The sequence below is a fragment of the Panulirus ornatus genome, chromosome 66, assembly GCF_036320965.1.
Source record: "Panulirus ornatus isolate Po-2019 chromosome 66, ASM3632096v1, whole genome shotgun sequence".
NCBI classification, from domain to species: domain Eukaryota; kingdom Metazoa; phylum Arthropoda; class Malacostraca; order Decapoda; family Palinuridae; genus Panulirus; species Panulirus ornatus.
The window spans coordinates 23,973,540-23,992,016 of NC_092289.1; the positions used below are offsets into that span (position 1 = coordinate 23,973,540).

General features: G+C 46.4%; 1 protein-coding gene across 1 annotated transcript in view; it reads left to right on the forward strand.

The window, feature by feature from the left end:
* Nucleotides 1-18,477, forward strand: part of LOC139746699 (inactive tyrosine-protein kinase 7-like) — a 114,841-nt gene that overhangs the window by 1,231 nt on the left and 95,133 nt on the right.

The following is an 18,477-nucleotide window of genomic DNA, read 5'->3' on the forward strand; positions in this document are numbered from 1 at the left end:
TATGAGAATAAAATATATATTGCTATTTCTTGTGCATAAACTACATGGAATTTTAATCTGATTATATGTCGTGCGGAGACGAAGTTAGTCGGCCGGGGGGATTGTAAATTTTGTAAAATCCAAGAAAACTGGCCTAGAACTCACCAGGTAAACGAGCGAGACACATGCTCTGGGTGAAGGCCACCTGCAGAATACTAGGATAAAAAGAAAATGATCCCGAAGTTGGCCAGGTCTAGCGTGCGAGCAGGTTATATTGTGGCCTAGCTACTGGCTGCTGGTGAACCGCGAAGCAGCGGGACCATGTACACATGGTCCAGTGACTGGTTGGTGAACTGCGGTCCACGGGACAGAGCGATATTATAATGAACTAGAAAATGAGGAGTGACGTAAGAGTTGTTAAGAATGGAGGGATTTGCCGATATAGATGTCAGACAAGATTACTTCTGGACGGCCTTTATAACCCGAGTGCCAAGTGAAAATGTTCGTGGTTATCAACATTATCTCGAAAAGAAAGTGTTGGAAGTGATCATCAACATCATAAAATCAGCTTGCCATATGTAGTAATAACATACGTTCTCCTTTATGAGAGTACGTGTATTGTTCATACCACTAGCTGTTTTCTCCCTAATACATTGAGCGCAAGCAAACAACCCTTTGGTATGACGGCTTGGCCTTTAATTTGACTGTTAAGGACCAGGTCAAAGGTCAAGGTCAACATACGTAAGGGTCGAGCCGTCCGCCTCAAGGGTTGTACCATTCTGCTGAGGAGGTTAAAGTATCACACTCCATCTGTAAATAATCCTCACAGCATTCAAAGGGTCGTGTTAGTGAATACTGCTCCTCCCAGTGTGAAAGGGAAACATCAGCAGTTGAGGGATATGCCGATCAAGATACGGCTTTCCCAGTGTCATTGCCAGTATTCAAAAGAGTTTGATGACTGTCGGGTAATATTTCATGTTTCTAAAGAGGCGGACCGATCCTTCGATATTGTTATTTGTGATATTGTGAAACATGTGATGGCATCGCCCTAGGAGTATCAGGTGTTGGTCTCAACTTCCTGAGTGTTCAGTATGAGGTTTTTAACTCTCCAGGAGTGTTAGATGAATGCCTCAGCTCTCCAGGAGTGTCAGATGAGGGTCTCAAGTCCATGGGTGACAGATAAGGGCCTGAACTCTCAAAGTTTGTCATATAAAGGTTTTAGTTCCCTGAGAGTGTCAAGTAAGGGTCTCAACTCCGCGGGTGATTAAGATTTGAAATCTGCGGCAGTGTCGGCTGAGGACCAACCACCGTTTTCCGAGTCAGTTACTTGAGGGCCAGCTGTGGAAAAGTAATATAATCTTTTGTCTCTAGAAAAGAAAAATGGTACATGGCTGTCAGAAGGTATAATGACCCATTTCTGTCAGAAGGTATAATGACCCATGACTGTCAAGGTATAATGATCCATGACCGTCAGAAGATATAATGACCCATGGCTGTCAGAAGGTATAATGACCCATGACTGTCAGAAGGTATAATGACCCATGACCGGCAGAAGGTATAATGACCCATGACCGGCAGAAGGTATAATGACCCATGACCGGCAGAAGGTATAATCAGCCTTTTTAACTCCCTCTAAAAGTGTCAGAGGGCGACATCCCACACTACCACTCTCCTCCCCAGACGTGTCCAGCGGCCATATCAATTAATCACACCGTCGCAGAGCGTCAGGGGGGCAATATTAGGCACCATGGCAGAGTGTCAGGGGGGCAGTAAAAGGCAATAGTCTTAGGATGTCAGGGGGATGTATTAGGCAGTAGCTGCAGATTGTCAGGGGGCAGTATTAGGTATCAGGCACAGGAGCTTAGAAGAACAGTAACAGGCAGCAGTCAGGAAGGCAGTGACAGGCAGTAGTTCACCGGTTGTCAGGGGGACAGTAGTATGACCCGTTCACATTATCATAAAACTTAATGTTAGGAGATTGTGAGGTAGGGTAAGGTAGGGTCAACCTCCTCACGACATGACTGATGGGAAGGCGACCAGCCCATCCAGTTTCCTCTTGCCGGGACGTGTGATCTTCTTTTGTGTAGGAGAGTAAACCGGGAAGGATGTATACGATGATTGGAGATTATCATTTGTTTGATGCACAGACGAGACATATCTGACTTCTTCATCACCCCACTGCTCTCACTTCTACTTTTTCTCAACTCTCACTTTCTCGAACACTTAGAATACCATTTCTTTTCTCTGATCACTAAGTCTGATTGCGAGTTTTGTTGCTGACCTCTGAGGTCTCCTATTTGATTCCACTCTGGTCTTCCTCTCACAGGGACTCTGGTGAAACGTTTGTCGTATTGCTCGACATCTGGAAAGCATTTGACAGATGTGGCGTAAATGTCTTTGCAAACTCACCTTCTTCGTGTCTCAGCTTCTCGCTGTTCTCTGATGCACAACGCCGTCTCTCGCAGTTCCACTGCACTCATCCCCCCCCCCCCCTCCCCTTCAGCAGTGGTGTTCATCAGGGTTCTTTCCTTCTGCTTATTCACTCTTTTCTCTGTATGATCTATCTTTCTTCCACTTCTAACCATATTCACTCTTATGCTCATGTTTCCTCTTTACACTCTTCAGCGTACTTTCCCTCACCTCCTCCCTCTATACTCAGGTTTTTGTCGTACTGAACCTATTTCTTCCCTCAGTTCGGACCTACGCAGCATCCCAGAATGGAGAAGCAGTAACGTCGCAAAATGAAATAGTGCTAAAACGTCAATTTTCTCTGTATCAATATGTGAGAGTCATTTGTTTCGTTGAGTTTCAGAACACCACAATTCAACCTTGTAATAACACAAATATGTTCTCTGTAACCTTATATATTATCTTCTTGAAGTCCCAACATCTCAAAGTTTGCTTCCCAAAAGATGGAGGTGTTCCTCAGGTGCCGTAATTATCATTTTTTTTTCTGAGTAGCTGTTTCATGCATACAAGGGTATTACTCTCCTTATTATGAGCTTCTGTTCATACATCTGGGGTGGATCTTCTTCCACCTCTCTATTAAAAGGCGTGGACCTAAACTGCCTCCCGCCTCGAGAGATGTTTTCATGTGTCCCCACCCACAAGGCTTGGACATGGAGCTTTCGAGGACTAATCGTTACGATACCTCTTTCTTTCGTGGGACAGCTAAGCTATGGAATTCCTCTTCGTCTTTCCCTCTTCCTGCGATCTTTCTTCCTTTAAGAGTCAGGTCTACAAACGTCTGCAGAACCCTGATCAGTTTCTGCTGTATCTCTATTTTATTCTTTTCTTGTTCTGCTCGCGCCTTCTTGTTCACGAGAGAGCAAGAAAAAAAAAGAAAGGCTGAGCTGAAGATTATTAAAGATTTTTCCAGTTAAAAAAGAAAATGAGATTATTGTCCTCTGGCGCTTCTTTACTTGTTTACTATGTAAATTTTTACGTTCAAGTTTATAGACTAAACCCATGAATTAAACAAGCTTGGCTGGAGTGTGAGGAACACAGGAGTGGCAACAGGGAAGGGGAGGGAGGGAGCGTCGTTGGAAGGGAGGGAGAGAGGGTACATGGAAGAAAGGGAGAGTATGTGGTAGGGAGGGAGAGTGCAGGGGCAGAAGAGAGAGTCGGTGAAAGGAAGAGAAGGCACATGGAAGGGAGGGAAATTATAAGGAAGGAAGGGAGGAAGGGGAAGAGAACGGAGAGAATATGGTGACGAGAAAAGGACGAGGATAGGTAAGGGAGGCAGCTGGAGAGTGTGTGCAGGGTCAAAGGTCATCTTGTGTCAAGGGTTACGCCATTTACTGCCGTCAGCTAGGCCACACCTGCTGATTTTTTTTTTTCTCAAATTGTTTCAGTATAGAATTATCAGCCCTACTTGTAGGAATGTGGTCAGTAGGGCATGTTATGTAGGGATCAGGTGAGTGAGTGTTCGTCTGACGGTTATGCTCTGAGGGCTTATGGTGGATCAGCCGGTTCGTCCGATGGTTCGTCCGATGGTTCGTTCAGTGCCGTGGTCTGAAGGCAACAGATTTGGTCGATTCGTCCGATGGTTCGTCTGCAGTCGACCCGCTGACGGTTGTTTGCGATGTGATGAAGGTTGTGGTTTGTGATGATGATATCGATGATCATGATGATGATGATGATATTGGTGATAATAGTAAATCAATAATGATTTCAAATGACAAAATGATATTGACTGAAACGAAACCAAAGATGATAATGATAACAGCATAACTGACGGTTTACTTTTGTTTACTTTAAAAAGTTTGCGTAGATTTCACAGGTGATCTTAACACGTGGGTAGAGAACGATTTCTTTTGTGAACGGAATGAGTGAGAAATAATGAAGACTAATTATTTTATTGGTTATCAAGTGATAATTAGATGATGGGATAGATATATGTGGGGAATTTAATGTCTCGTTAAAAATAATTGCTTCTATAAGTTTGGCTAATGATCCCTCTTGATGGTATAGTGGGAACTTTATTAATATGGCTGCGGTTATTTGGTAATTAGCTATATTGAATGAATATTACTTGTTTCATTTTATTATAATATAGTTTCTAAATTGTGCTCTGGCAAATTATAGCTGAGGATTTTACATCGTCCATTATCGCGTCGTTTTGTTTACGAATACTGTCCAGGGTTCAGCAGGTGACATGTTCCTCCCAAACAGGTTTTCCATGTGTTGCTTCCCTCTGGAGCCTCTCCCATGTTCCTCACGCCCGTCTCCACCACCACGCCTCTTCCTCCCTGACTGTGTTACTCTCTTGTGTTCTCTGCAGTTTCTCTGATACTGTTTGATTCGTTAAATGACTTTTCCCTTCCCTCTCGCCCAATTCCTGGGAGATGCTCCGAGACACTTCCCTGTGTCCTCAAGTATTTGCCGTTTTTTCCTGTCTTTTTGGCCAGTCCTCTGCTCCGTGGACCAGCACTTATCTTCATCGTTTATTATCGACCTTTTTCTTCAGTTTCAGAAGGATCTTCTGAATGATCATCCACTGCACTTTCTTTTTTCCTTTTCGTTCCTTCAGTTGCACCTGGCAGACTCCGTTAGCATTCCGTGTGGATGCTATGCGCTTTGATGTCGTCGTATGTCTGCTAACGTTTCTCCTACTGTTCCTTCTTGCCTTCGTGTGCTGGTCTTCACAAAGCCTGTAGTACAGTGGCTAGCAGGGAGGTGTTCCGGGTTATCTATGGAAACAATACGATGCACCTTTGTCTTTTCCCTTCAGTAGTAGTCAGTCACTCTTTCCCATTTCCCACACTGTGCTGTCGTCTAGCACCCACCCTCCGCACTGCTCCTCTTCCCTGTTGTTGCCAGGATCCACTCCCCTCCTGCTCTTTCGTTGCCAAGGTATTCTCTTCTTTTCCTTGTCATTGGCAGAGTACTCTGCTCTTGATCCCTGTCTTTACCTGGGTATTGTACCAGGGTACTCTCTCCTGCTACTCGGGCACTCCACCAGACCAGGCTAGTGTGGGTTGGAGGATGTTATTCCTTGGTAACGTGACCGACTTCTCTGTGGTCCTCTTCCTGCTCTCGTTGCTCTTCCCAAACATTCATATATTGCGTTTAATTCTGCAGTGTTCTTTTTGTCCTGTTCACTCATTCTCTCCACCCTTCCCCCATCACACTCTTGTCCACCCCTTCCAGTGGCCACACCACAGCCTTCTCTCTGGCCCCATCACAGCCCTTCCCCTTGCCACACCACAGCCTTGTCCACAACAGCATTTCCCCGTGCGCCACCAAAGCCATCATAATATTATTCCCTTACGCCTCACCTTCTCTCTGATGACTTGTTTTGCTGGTCTAGTTAATTATTTTCTCGTTGCATTTAGCAGTGTTTTGCTCATTGCAATTTGCATAAGTTTCCCATCATAACAAACGAGAGGCAACATCCACACCAGACGTATATAATGTAAGTTTGCAGGATAGAGCAAGCGAGTAAACGTACAGTAAGTAATTGTCACGAGGGATTCAGATTAATTATTCATCAAAAAACAGCTTGACTAAAAGCACTCTCAACTCAATAGCTTATTCAGGAAGACAACTGGAAAGTGGAAGTGTTGAGGGCATGTAACGTAGTGAAGTGGAAGTGTAGAGTGCATGTGGCAGGGAAGTGTAGAATGGATGTGATGCGGGGAATTGGAAGTGTGTGGTCCATATAACATTAGGAAGTAGAAGTTTAGAATGCATGTGACGTAGGTATATATATATATATATATATATATATATATATATATATATATATATATATATATATATATATTGACAGCTGCAGCAGAAGATAGAAACATCTTGACAAAATATTCACAATATAGCCAGTGGTTCTATAAAAGAGGGACATGCTGAAGAGTCGTGAGACAAATAGTGGTGTGGCAGTCGACTGATAACTGATGATGGTCACAGTGATCGGGATGAGAGCTGCTCTCATGGTGGTTCGTCTTGGCTCGGATTGGCTCGACGTGGCTGCGTTGCCTGACTGCAACATGGGGACGAAGGTCTTACGTGGCAGTGTTCTTAACGTTAACTATTAACTGTCGTCGACTTACTTCCACCTGGGAAATCCATCTATCAGGCGCATCATTCATGAGGAAGAAGGAGCACAAGAGTCTCATTTTTGTGTCCTCTGGGGCGCCACAATTGAGGAACTGGGGGATGGAAGTGGTCCCTTGTAAGCGCACAGCCTGAGGATGACCAGTGGGGAGGTCTTGCAGGCCATGATGCAAAACTTGGCAACACAGTGGCGATTATTATGTTATGGTAAACTAGGTCGAAAGCTTTTGCCAGGTCAGAGAAGGTAAGAGCTACTGGGGTCTTACGTGACACTAGGTTGCGATAGTTAAACATTAGGCAGTAAATGGTAGAGCTCTTCACATTGACAAACTGCTGAGGATCTGTAGAACTTGCGATGTCTCTGTCATCTCAGATAAACCCGAACTTTACCAGGGTAAGCTGGGGATCAGGGATAATGGCAGTGGATTGTAAATCAGTAAGAGATTGTGGCTTTGTTGACATCGGTATTGTGGGGGTCATGTTAAGTCCTCCAATCATTTTGATCGCTGACGAGAAGTATTGATGATGGAGCAGATGGGGCTGCCTCCCTCAGGGCTTAATTACTACATGTGGAGTGTCATAGGTAACTCACTGGGTGTAGAGGAGCGTTTTACCTTGAGGCTGTACGACCGTCTGGTGCCTTCAGATTCTTGTAGTAACTTTGAAGAGGTTAAGATGGTGGGAGGCAGGCTGGGAGGCGGATCGTATCTATTGGTGGGGATGGTGGTGGCGGCGAAGTAGCTGTTTGTAACTTCAGCTGCTGCTTCATCACTGAAATGAGACGGTTAACGGAGGGAAAGAGCGAGCTTACATCTTCATCCAATGTTTTCCACTGTCTGATGTAGGAGTGTTTCATGTGTTGTGGTATAATAGTGTTGTAAGATCCCTTTCGCAGCAAGTGTGTGGCGAGTATGTTACGGAGGGCGTGCTAAGGAGACTCCTGAATAGTTGTAGTGGTCTCGTGATGAGGGATGAGATAATCTATGAATGTAAAAATTTGTTTCTTACCTTCAAAACGTAAAATTCTTTAAGAACATCTTGTCCGGCATGAGGTACTGCCTTGCGCTGCTTGATCCCTTCATTGTTATTTATGACACCGCGAGCACGGCTGGGTTGGATCCGACCTCCTCTCGCAGCGACTTAAACCCTTGAGGACGATGGTACGACCCTTGAACATGACTGTGCGACTCTTGAGTACAGTCGCCTGACCTCTGATCTGACCTTTAAGGGTCTGGTCTAAGGCTGGGGGATGACATCGTAGTCAAGGGTCGTACCATCATAGTCAAGGGTCGTACCGTCATACTCAAGGGTCGTACCGTGTTGCTCAAGGGTTTAAGGGGACGTTATGTGGCCGAGCGTCTGCCTGGCCGCCACAACTCAGGCCATACAGTCAAACTTTGGTGATTCCGCTAAGATTTCAGGAGGTAATGGTGAGCGTGAGGAGCACATGGGTGCTCCACTGGCTCCGAGGCTTGAGCTGGGTTTATGTAAAACTACTTAACTTGGAACCCAAGTTACAATCTGACCGTCTGCCAGATCTGTGGCTCGGTACACCATGGACTATCTTCACACCTACAACTAACTCTTCTGATTGACTTTATCTTCCTTATACAACCCTTGTCTTTTTCTTCTGCCAGCCGCCCATTACCACACAGATGATCTCCGATCACGAACCTCACCTCTGAGTTATGAAATGTAGGTCAAGGAGACTTTCTTTTGCTTGGATGCTGAAGCGCTCATCATAAGAACACATCAAAAGGTGCTCAGAACTGACTCCAGATTTATAACTAAAGGTGTAGACGCTGGCGTAGACGCTAGTGGTGGTAGATTGGTTCTTCCTCTACTTGGGAAGGCGAATAGAGAAAATGGGGAGACGAGTGAAGCCTTACGCATGCGCTTCTGGGAACGATCCGGATCACAAGAGGAATTTAATTGTCAAGTATAACCGGGAAACTCAAGAACTCGATGGATGTTACGTGGACCATAAATTCTCATGATTTAAACACAGATTCAGCGCCTTCCTTACTGGTAACGACGAACTCGCTTATTACCAGCACTACATTAACGGCGGCGACCTTCCTCCATTACATGATTTGTTTCGTTAGTTGGGCCGAGCGTGTTGTTGCCTCGTTCATTATATGATAAGTTTCTCTGTACGACGCTGGCTTTCTCCGTCCGCCGCCCGTTGCTGACACGACAGCTCTCTACACCAACCAACACGTGAAGTTTCAACACTGCTTTGTATTACTACAGTATATATATATATATATATATATATATATATATATATATATATATATATATATATATATATATATATATATATATATATATATATAAGGTTGTATTTATGACTTTTCTCTTACCATCCTGATCTACCAGGACAACCCACATGTACCAGGACAAAAACCATAACACTGTTAGGTTCATGGGGCGCGTCTGGTCGGCTCTGGGATTACCATGTTCGTGACCCACACTGGTCGCCAGGAATTTTCTCTCCTCACCAATAGACTCAGTCATAAGCCTTAGAAAAACAATCGTATAAAGAGAAAAAATAAAACACTATGAAGGATCTTGGATCACTCACGACTGTGTTGCGGCCATTTTCCAGTAGGAGGAGGCGATAAGGAAGATCCCCAGGAAGTAGAGGGTGAGCGAGGGGAAGGGTGGGGGTAAACCTGGCGTCCGAAGGATGGCTCTGCCGTCTTAACTTGATGTCTGTTAATGATGTTAATTACGGTGTTAAACCTCCTTGTTAACACGGCCTGGCGGATGGGATGGGGAAGGTGATCGGGAGGAAGAGGTGATGGGGAAGGGTGGAGGAAGGGAGATAATAGCGCATGGTGGTCTAGGGTAAGGGAGATGTGCTGCATCTTGGGGGATGGGAGGAGCGTTAAGTTGAGAGAGAGAGAGAGAGAGAGAGAGAGAGAGAGAGAGAGAGAGAGAGAGAGAGAGAGAGAGAGAGAGAGAGAAGATAAAAAGGCAGGGAAGTCAAAGGGTGAGAGCAGAGTGAGGCGCAAAGCAAGAGCTCAAGGAGACGCGACACATGGAGGAGGAGTGAGAAGGAAGGAAAGAGGTGAGGCCAACGATGGTGTGACCGTCAGGAGGGAACACACAGGGGAGGGAGGGAGCGATGAAAGGGTTGGAAGACGTGCTGTTACCAGCAGTCCCCTCTCACATTAAGGGAGTGAGAGGTACAGCCATCAATAGTCCCCTCTTACATTAAGGGAGCGAGAGGTACAGCCATCAATAGTCCCCTCTCACATTAAGGGAGTGAGAGGTACAGCCATCAATAGACCCCTCTCACATTAAGTAAGAGGTACAGCCGTCAGCAGTTCACTCTCACATTAAGTGAGTGAGAGATACAGCCATCAACAATCCCCTCTTACAGTAAATGAGTGAGAGGTATAGGCGTCATCAATTCCCTCTCAGAGTAGGTAGGTGAGAGATACAGGCACCAGCAGTCCCCTCTCATAGTGGGCGAGTGAGAGGGTGATACGGAGGGTGGAGGATTTGTAGGAAACTAGAGCGAGGGGAGAGAGAGAGAGAGAGAGAGAGAGAGAGAGAGAGAGAGAGAGAGAGAGAGAGAGAGAGAGAGAGAGAGAGAGGTGGAGAGCGTAAGGGGAGAGAGAGAGTGTGTCAGGGAGAGGGCCTTCCTACGAATATCTACGACGGGGTTTTGCCAGTAGGCTGGGCTAACGCGAAGCGCTCCCCACACCTCCTGCTTGGTTGATAATACTGCTTCCCTCCGCTGCCAGAGAGAGAGAGAGAGAGAGAGAGAGAGAGAGAGAGAGAGAGAGAGAGAGAGAGAGTAGTGAGGTAGTATATCTCAGACAATATAGTGCCTTACAGAGGACAAATGGTATTCTGTAAATCTTCGTAGGTTCCAGAGTTATTCATGCAAGCGTGAAAGCCATTATCCTCATATTTCGTTCATCCTTGTTGGATAGCTCCTTAATGACACGAGAGTTTTCACCAACCTAACAACGTCCATCGTCTCGTTCACCAGCGAACCAGTTTCATACTTACAGATCCAAGACGCAAGGTGCTCAATATGAAGCAAGAAAAAAAATATTAATATGTTCTGCAAACTTTCTTGGTTTGGTATAATTTGATTCAGTGTGTCAGTTGTTTATCTAAGCATTGCATTGAATCTCTGCTGAGTGATTATATATGTTTTATATGTCTGTGTTGTAGTCTACGTAGATATGTTCTGCCAGGACTCAAGCTCCAGATCTTTTGTTTCACGATTAATCTGTTGTTGATGGTTCATATCTCAATAATGTGACGGCCGGAGGATGACAGGAGGTAAGACTTTGGTTACTGGTGTTGGGGGACTTAATGGGAGGAATGAGGATGGGTGACGCGATGGGAGACGGGATGGGGACCTCAGTGGGATGACTGGAGATGGGGTGTTGATGGGGACTCTGGTTCCTGAGGATACAGAACCCCCGACAATGGCTCCTGAGGTCGGTCACTCCTAGGGGAAACTGACGTTTTGTGAGGTAGATACGAGCGTCCTTACTAGGCCCTGGGGGAGGGGGGTCACACTACATCATGGGGGTCACACTGGGCTATGGGGAGTCATGTTAAGCCGTGCTGGGTTATGGGGAGTCATGTTAAGCCGTGCTGGGTTATGGTTGTGCTCGCCATGACGTACAGCAAACGAGACGAGAGGAAACCAAATGCTCGCTTCATGATATCCGGTCGGCCGTCGTCTGAGGGGAGTGCGCTGCGAGGATGATATCTGGACTGAGGATTACTGATGACACAACTACTGTGCTCATAAATCAGGCTGTCGACTCTGCAGGAACAGACCCACCGCCTTGTACCTGCACCTCCCGGTTGCCTGAGGCCGGCGTTCCAGTGACCAGCAGTGTCTTAGGTTCGCCATGACCGGAACAGCCCCCGCTGAGCCTCCTCAGAGGACTTTATCCCCTTAAGAGAGAGATCTCGCCATGACTGCTGCTGCTCCTGCTGCTGTGTATATTTCTTCTGGCTATCTTCTTGGGTCTTCATGTTCGTCGAGATGACGATGAGAATTTATTTTATGTGTTTTCCAGTGGAGTGTGAGGGCGAGTGGGAGCGTGTGCACGGGGATGAGTTCCATAAGTCTACTCTGTCATTATGGACGACGTCAACAGAACTCATACGGTTATGTAATATTCCTGCAGGAAGTGGGAAGAGGCAGTCTGAATTGGGCATGTAAATGTCCAGTGAGGATGAGTGTTTGCAGGGGTTTCTGTGTCTTACTTCCTCCTCCTCCTCCTCTTCTTCTTTTATTCTTGTTCTTTTCTCTCTTCCTCTTCTTCCCTCCCTGCGTGATGTACTCACCTGAGCCACATGTGAGGCTCAACCCGTAATTCCATATGAAGAGAAAGACACGTGAGATCATGATTCCATTTTCAGTTATAGCTTTTACAGCAATATCCCAAATGAATCCTTAACTAGATTTAGTTCGTGGAATTTCAATGATTCCAGCACAGTGTTCGCGCCAACATTGTGATTGGATGTGATATTGCCGACCATAAGGAGGATGGAGGGGCTTTTCATCGCGCGAATTTCGACCCATCGACCAATTCCCAGAAGTAGAGAACTCGCGTTTTATTGCCCTAAAGGGCAGCTTGATCGATGCAGGAACCTTGTTATTCCCGGAGCATGAGATTATTGATACGTCTGGAGCGTGGTCATTAACGCTGGGTTGGTGATCAGCGCCATCTCTTGGCGGTGCTGAGCATCACCACCGGCATCACCCTCTTGCTCTCACGTATGTAAGTTAGTTACCGTTCTGGGCTGATAAAGCTCAGTGTTGTGGTCACTTGCCCATAGCTAAATGGGAATGGTATGTTTGTGTTTTAAATGAGGTATTACGGTAAGATATGGTAGTACAGGTGAACTTCAGTTAAGAAAGCTCATATATATATATATATATATATATATATATATATATATATATATATATATATATATATATATATATATAAATCATCTCATAGGCATGTTATGAAAGGCTAGGCTATGAGCTTGAGGCATTTTTTTTTAACGATTTACAAAGGGATGGCATTGGTCTTTAGCTCCACGAGAGATTGTGGAAGATGTAGTTTTTAGAGGCAGGAAGTTGGATAGCAAGGTCTGGTGTGTGTGTGTGAGAGAGAGGGAGGGAAAGGAAATAGTTTAGTCTCTTCATTCAGACGACATAACTTTGGACGCAAGCGTCGAAAACAGTCTGGAATTGGAAACAACTTTGTCACCGTGAGAAACGTTATGACAAGATGAAAATGTTGGCGTTAAAATGGTGTGGGAGAGCTCGAGGGAGATGTGAATATGCCTTAAGTTATGTTAAGTGTACCGGTGGTAAATAAGGCCGGGGAACGGGTAGCAGAGAACGCACACTCAGAATAGATTACTGGATAAGTAGGTGCGGGGTTAGGAAGGACTGGGGATGATGGAGGCGGCCCTGGATGGGAGTTTGGAGGTTCGGGAATTTGCCCAGATGTTGGAGGGAAGGAGGCAGTGGCTGGAACACCGGCGGGAACGAGGAGTATGGCAAGAAAGAATGAACATGATAACGGGATAATGTGAGTAGTAGGATGTGGAAATATAAGACGCACTTAAGTCCGGCGACGCACGTGACACACTCAGTTGCTTCTCCCACAGTGTTGATACTCGCAGTGCACCACAACAAGCGACTCTTGGGCACTCAGGTTCGACCTTTGGTTATGGTGGCCTGGCCTCTGACCTAACGCTGAAGGATGAGGTCAAAGGCCCAGCCATCATACCTGAAAGTCTTACCGTCGTGGTCTCAAGGATCATATCGTCATGCTCGAGTCGCACCGTTGTCGTGCTCAGGGGTCGTTCCCTCGTGCTCAGGGGTCGCACAGTCTGTCTCAGGAGGTTGAATCCAGCAACACCCCCTCACCAATAATCATATACGAATAGAAACCGAAAACTAATTATGTGATAATTCACAGAAGCCAATACATAATTACCGCAGCTCACGAACAGACGGGGCAATAACCCGTGTTCAATAATTCAGGGAAAGAAATCCGAGAAATCCTCCTCACAGTGTGTGTGTGTGTGTGTGTGTGTGTGTGTGTGTGTGTGTGTGTGTGTGTGTGTGTACCTGGAACTGTGGCTGCGTGTGTATGCCTGGAGCTGAAATGTGACCCAGTAAGTATTGGTGGCGCCAATGTCCAAATGTGTCTCTCTAGATTTAGTATTGGATATCAATACTGTCCTGCAGGTTGGCCCAACCTCTTGGCTCAACAGTAGTGTCACTTGGCACATACATGTTTATAGCAGTTTGATTTTATGGCGATGCGATCCTATGTTGCTGTGGAGGGTAGAGTTGTGTGATGCCGTTTTAGCTGACGTGGAGCATAGAGAAGCATGCATCACTCCTCACGATCTCTGATTAAAGGTAGAATGTACTATATATATATATATATACTGTAAAGCGTTAATGCGGTGGCCTTAGATTGGGCCTCAGTTGCCCGAGCCGTCTCAGCTACCATAAAGAAATGTGTAGGGATAAAAAATATATGAAGTGGTCTTGGTTGCTTAAAGTGATATATGTAGTCATGATGGATGGGTGAGGGTCAGGACCTTCCGTGGGAACGGTGTTGACGGCTTATGGCTGTAACCCTTTTAGCACGACGGTACGAGCTATGCCAGATTAAAGGTTTATTTCAAAGCTCGTGAACTGGCCTCTGACGTAACCCTTAGAGGTCAGATCAAAGCGAGGTCATCATACCCAAGGTTTGTACTTTCTCGATTACATGGTAAAAAAAAAAAAAAAGCCCACAGAAGCTATGAAATGTTCCTGGAGCTATGCTGGAGGTAAAGACAGTTTCTTTATATCATATAATCCTTATTTCTCAGAAACGGTTACGACGCCGACACATCTTGGGAGGAAGGACTGGCCCAGGGAAGAACTCTTTCATTTCCATTAATATTTACTTTTCATTCAGATCTTCTGTATAACAGAAAATCTTATCTTTTCGTGAGGTTAATAGGTTTTAGAGAAGGTGTTAGGCGGTAAGAGCTGGGTCTTGCTGCTTGCGTCGGCTCAGAGAATAATAATGAGCTTAAGGTCGGTTATACAGACACATCCACACACTGACATACAGACATAGACATACAGATGGGAGGCCAGCAGGAGCAGTGATGGGAGGCCAGCAGGAGCAGTGATGGGAGGCCAGCAGGAGCAGTGATGGGAGGCCAGCAGGAGCAGTGATGGGAGGTCAGCAAGAGCAATGATGGGAGGCCAGCAGGAGCAGTGATGGGAGGCCAGCAGGAGCAGTGATGGGAGACCAGCAGGAGCAGTGATGGGAGACCAGCAGGAGCAGTGATGGGAGGCCAGCAGGAGCAGTGATGGGAGGCCAGCAGGAGCAGTGATGGAGAGATCACGTGTCACGGGCTAATGAGATAATAGCGGAGGGAAGCTGTCGTTGTGGGCATCCCTGCCAAGCGGAACGGATGACAGATGTGACGGAGTGAGTCGTTCCCCGAAGAGGGTCCACTGTAGCTGGTTGGTCGTTCCCGTGGCTCTCCTGTCCTGCTAGTGGGGGTGGGGGTGAGGGGGATGAACGACATGTACAGTATATTTGTGTGTGTGTGTGTGTTTTATACGTAGGGTTATATACGTACACATGGAGGGTCATGAGAGCGTTTAGGTTCGTGTGCACGTGTGAGTCGTAAGTACATGGGAGTCGTGTGTACGTGGGAGTCATGTGTACATGGGAGTCATGTGTACGTGGGAGTAATGTGTACATGGGAGTTCTGTGAGGTTCCATCAGTGGCCCCCTGAGCAGGTTGTGGTGATCACTGCCGTGACTAGTGCTCTCCCATCATGTGTCCTGCTGGCTACCTCTGCCAGCCAGTGTTAGCCTCCTGGTCTTGTGCTCTGTCTGTCTGCTGATTTGTTAGCTCCTGTACTGTACATCAGCGTGTACGTGTGTGTCCATCTGTGTCTGGCCCTGTAGGTGTGGGAGGAGGTCAGTGGATGGCACAGATGGTGGACACAGAGGGTTGCTAGCACTGTAGGTGTGGGAGGAGGTCAGTGGATGGCACAGATGGTGGACACAGAGGGTTGCTGGCACTGTAGGTGTGGGAGGAGGTCAGTGGATGGCACAGATGGTGGACACAGAGGGTTGCTAGCACTGTAGGTGTGGGAGGAGGTCAGTGGATGGTGGGAATGTAGCAGTGGCAAGTGGTGTGCCCGCCCTAGTCATGTGTCACTCTTAACAGTAATATTATGGTACTTGACGGTCAGACACTCGCCACTCGTCACCCGCTGGTCCTCTCGTGCTCGTCACTCACATCTCACTCTCTCTCTCAGCTACTCGTGGCACACTGCTCTTCTCTTCTCCCTCACGATTTGGCACTCGTTACTCGCTCGTCACGTCCCACTCGTTCATCTCGCTGCTCGCTGCTCGTCATTCTCAGCGTGGAACCACAACCCCTGACAGCAATTTATTCTCGTTGTGCGGCTCTGCTGCAGCCTTCACCGCAGGGTTACCATCATTACTGTCTCTGTCTGGCCCCCTGGCCTCTGCCTGCCCTAGCTGTTCTTCTACAGATGATCCTGGACGCTCTCTCTCTGTCTCTCCTTCATTCTATTCCACTCTAATTCACACACACACACACACACACACACACACATATATATATATATATATATATATATATATATATATATATATATATATATATATATATATTATATATATATATATATATATATATATATATATATATATATATATATATATATATATATATATATATATATATATTTTTTTTTTTTTTATGTATTATATACGTTTATTGATTTCTAATTAACCCAGGATCTCTTTCTACGGTATTCGGCAGACCATGGTTGCATTGCTTTAAGTAGCAGGCAAATGTGGATATCTTTGGAATGAGGTCTTTGATAAGAGTAAACTCCCACTGATACAGCCTATGCAAAGTTTACTTTTAACTCGCACTGTAACTTCATAGAGTTACAGTCCGGTAATTTTTTCATATATATATATATATATATATATATATATATATATATATATATATATATATATATATATATATATATATATAATTCCATCTGTGCAAATTATTTACACAAAACTTTGGTGACATTAAGCATGGAAAAATATGATGCCTGACAAACACTGTCACACCAGCCACTCTTGTTGACTTTGCTGCCATTTCGGAGTTCGTGAATAATTTAGGGACAGTTATTGAGGTCATTGTGGGTGTTGATGTTGATAGGATTACGTGGCGTGGGCCAGGACCAGACTGACACTGCCCAGGTCCGACGGGGTTGCATCAGTCTCCTGCTCTCTTCCCGTAGCCGACATATCTTCACCAACTTGCGAGTTTTCCTCAGAGCTTGATATAAAGTTTTCAGGGAGGAGGAGGGAGGGGGTTACCTTGAGCAGAGCGGCACGACCGAAGGGGAACGACGGGCACGACCCTTGCGTAAGTTGTCCTCAACTCTGACATGATTGTTAAGGGCTACTCCAGCAGTCAGGCCGTCATACCCCGGGGTCGTTGGCTCCTGCCCAAGAAGTTCACCAGCTTGCAAGATGATGGCTGTGTTCTCTTTCTGAATTATCGGATGATCGGGAAGCGTCATGGAAAGTACATGTGCCCCCATACATCTACCCACACTGATGCACAGTAGCAGCCCTGATCACGTACACACAGATAACTATTGAAAGATATACATGGAAAATATTATATCTCAACACAGCCAGGATACAGATGTGTGGGCCGAGTCCTCCACTTAAAAAAGCGCGTGAGAACAGAAGACAACAGCGAGAGCAAACAGTCAAGGAAAATTTTTGTAACAGGAACGGGCCAAAGGAAACAGAGGAACAGGTCAAGGAAACAGAGGAACGTGTCAAGGGAAACAGTGAGGAGAGCATATCAAGGCAAACAGAGGGAAGTGGTCGGGGGAAACAGAGGAACGAGTCAGGGGAAAAAGGCAATGGTTTGGTGTGTGTGTGTGTGTGTGTGTGCGCTATTGTGTGACTCACGGGGACTCCCCGGGTGTCGGGATCCGTCCTTCCATTATTTCCCTGCCTCGTCCTCCGCTTTCATCATATTACTGCTGCTCCTCTGATCTCTTCCTTGTCTTAAACACATGAAGATTTCCCAGTGCTCCCTGGTGAGATCAAGACATCATACAGAGGCAAGAGTGATGATGTATGACCAGAGTTGTGATCTTAGATGGACGGAGGAATGACAGGAAGACGTCACATATCGGCACACTCCCCAGACCTCCGTCCGTGTTCCTTTACCATGTATCCCGACGATCCTGTCTCATCCTCCTCCCCCGCTGGTCTCTCCTCCAGACACCCACCTTTTTTCCGTCTGATACCACTCCCCCCACACACGCCTCCATGACGTCATCTGTCGCCTCTATAGGCCTACTCTTACCACCCATTTATTTTTTCTTTTCCATCACACAGCAGGTCCTTCCTCCCGCGACCCCGCCGCTCCTCCCCTTCGTCTCCCCAGATCCCTCCTCAACCTTAACCTCCCCTGCCTCAACCCGCTGCTTCCCTCCCTCCACTCTTAAGCTCTCTCCCTTAACCATATGCATTTCTCTGTTATCCTCAACCTCTCTCCCTCAACCCTCCACCTCTCATCGTGAACCCTCTGCCCCTCTCTCCCTAAGCCCCCCCCCCTTACTCTCTCCCCTAATTCCCCTACCTCTCTCTCATAACCCCATATCTCTCTCCCTTAACCCCTTACCTCTCTCCCTTCACCCTGTTCTTCTCTTCCAACTCAGCCAGACCCCGAGGTTTGCGCCCCCTCACATCCCCGTCAGACCCCTGCCCGCACCCCCTCCTTGCTCTACTTGCTGCTACAGTATCCACATCATCCCAGCCTCTCACACCCAGTATTAACTCCCCTCGCTTGCCTCACCATCTG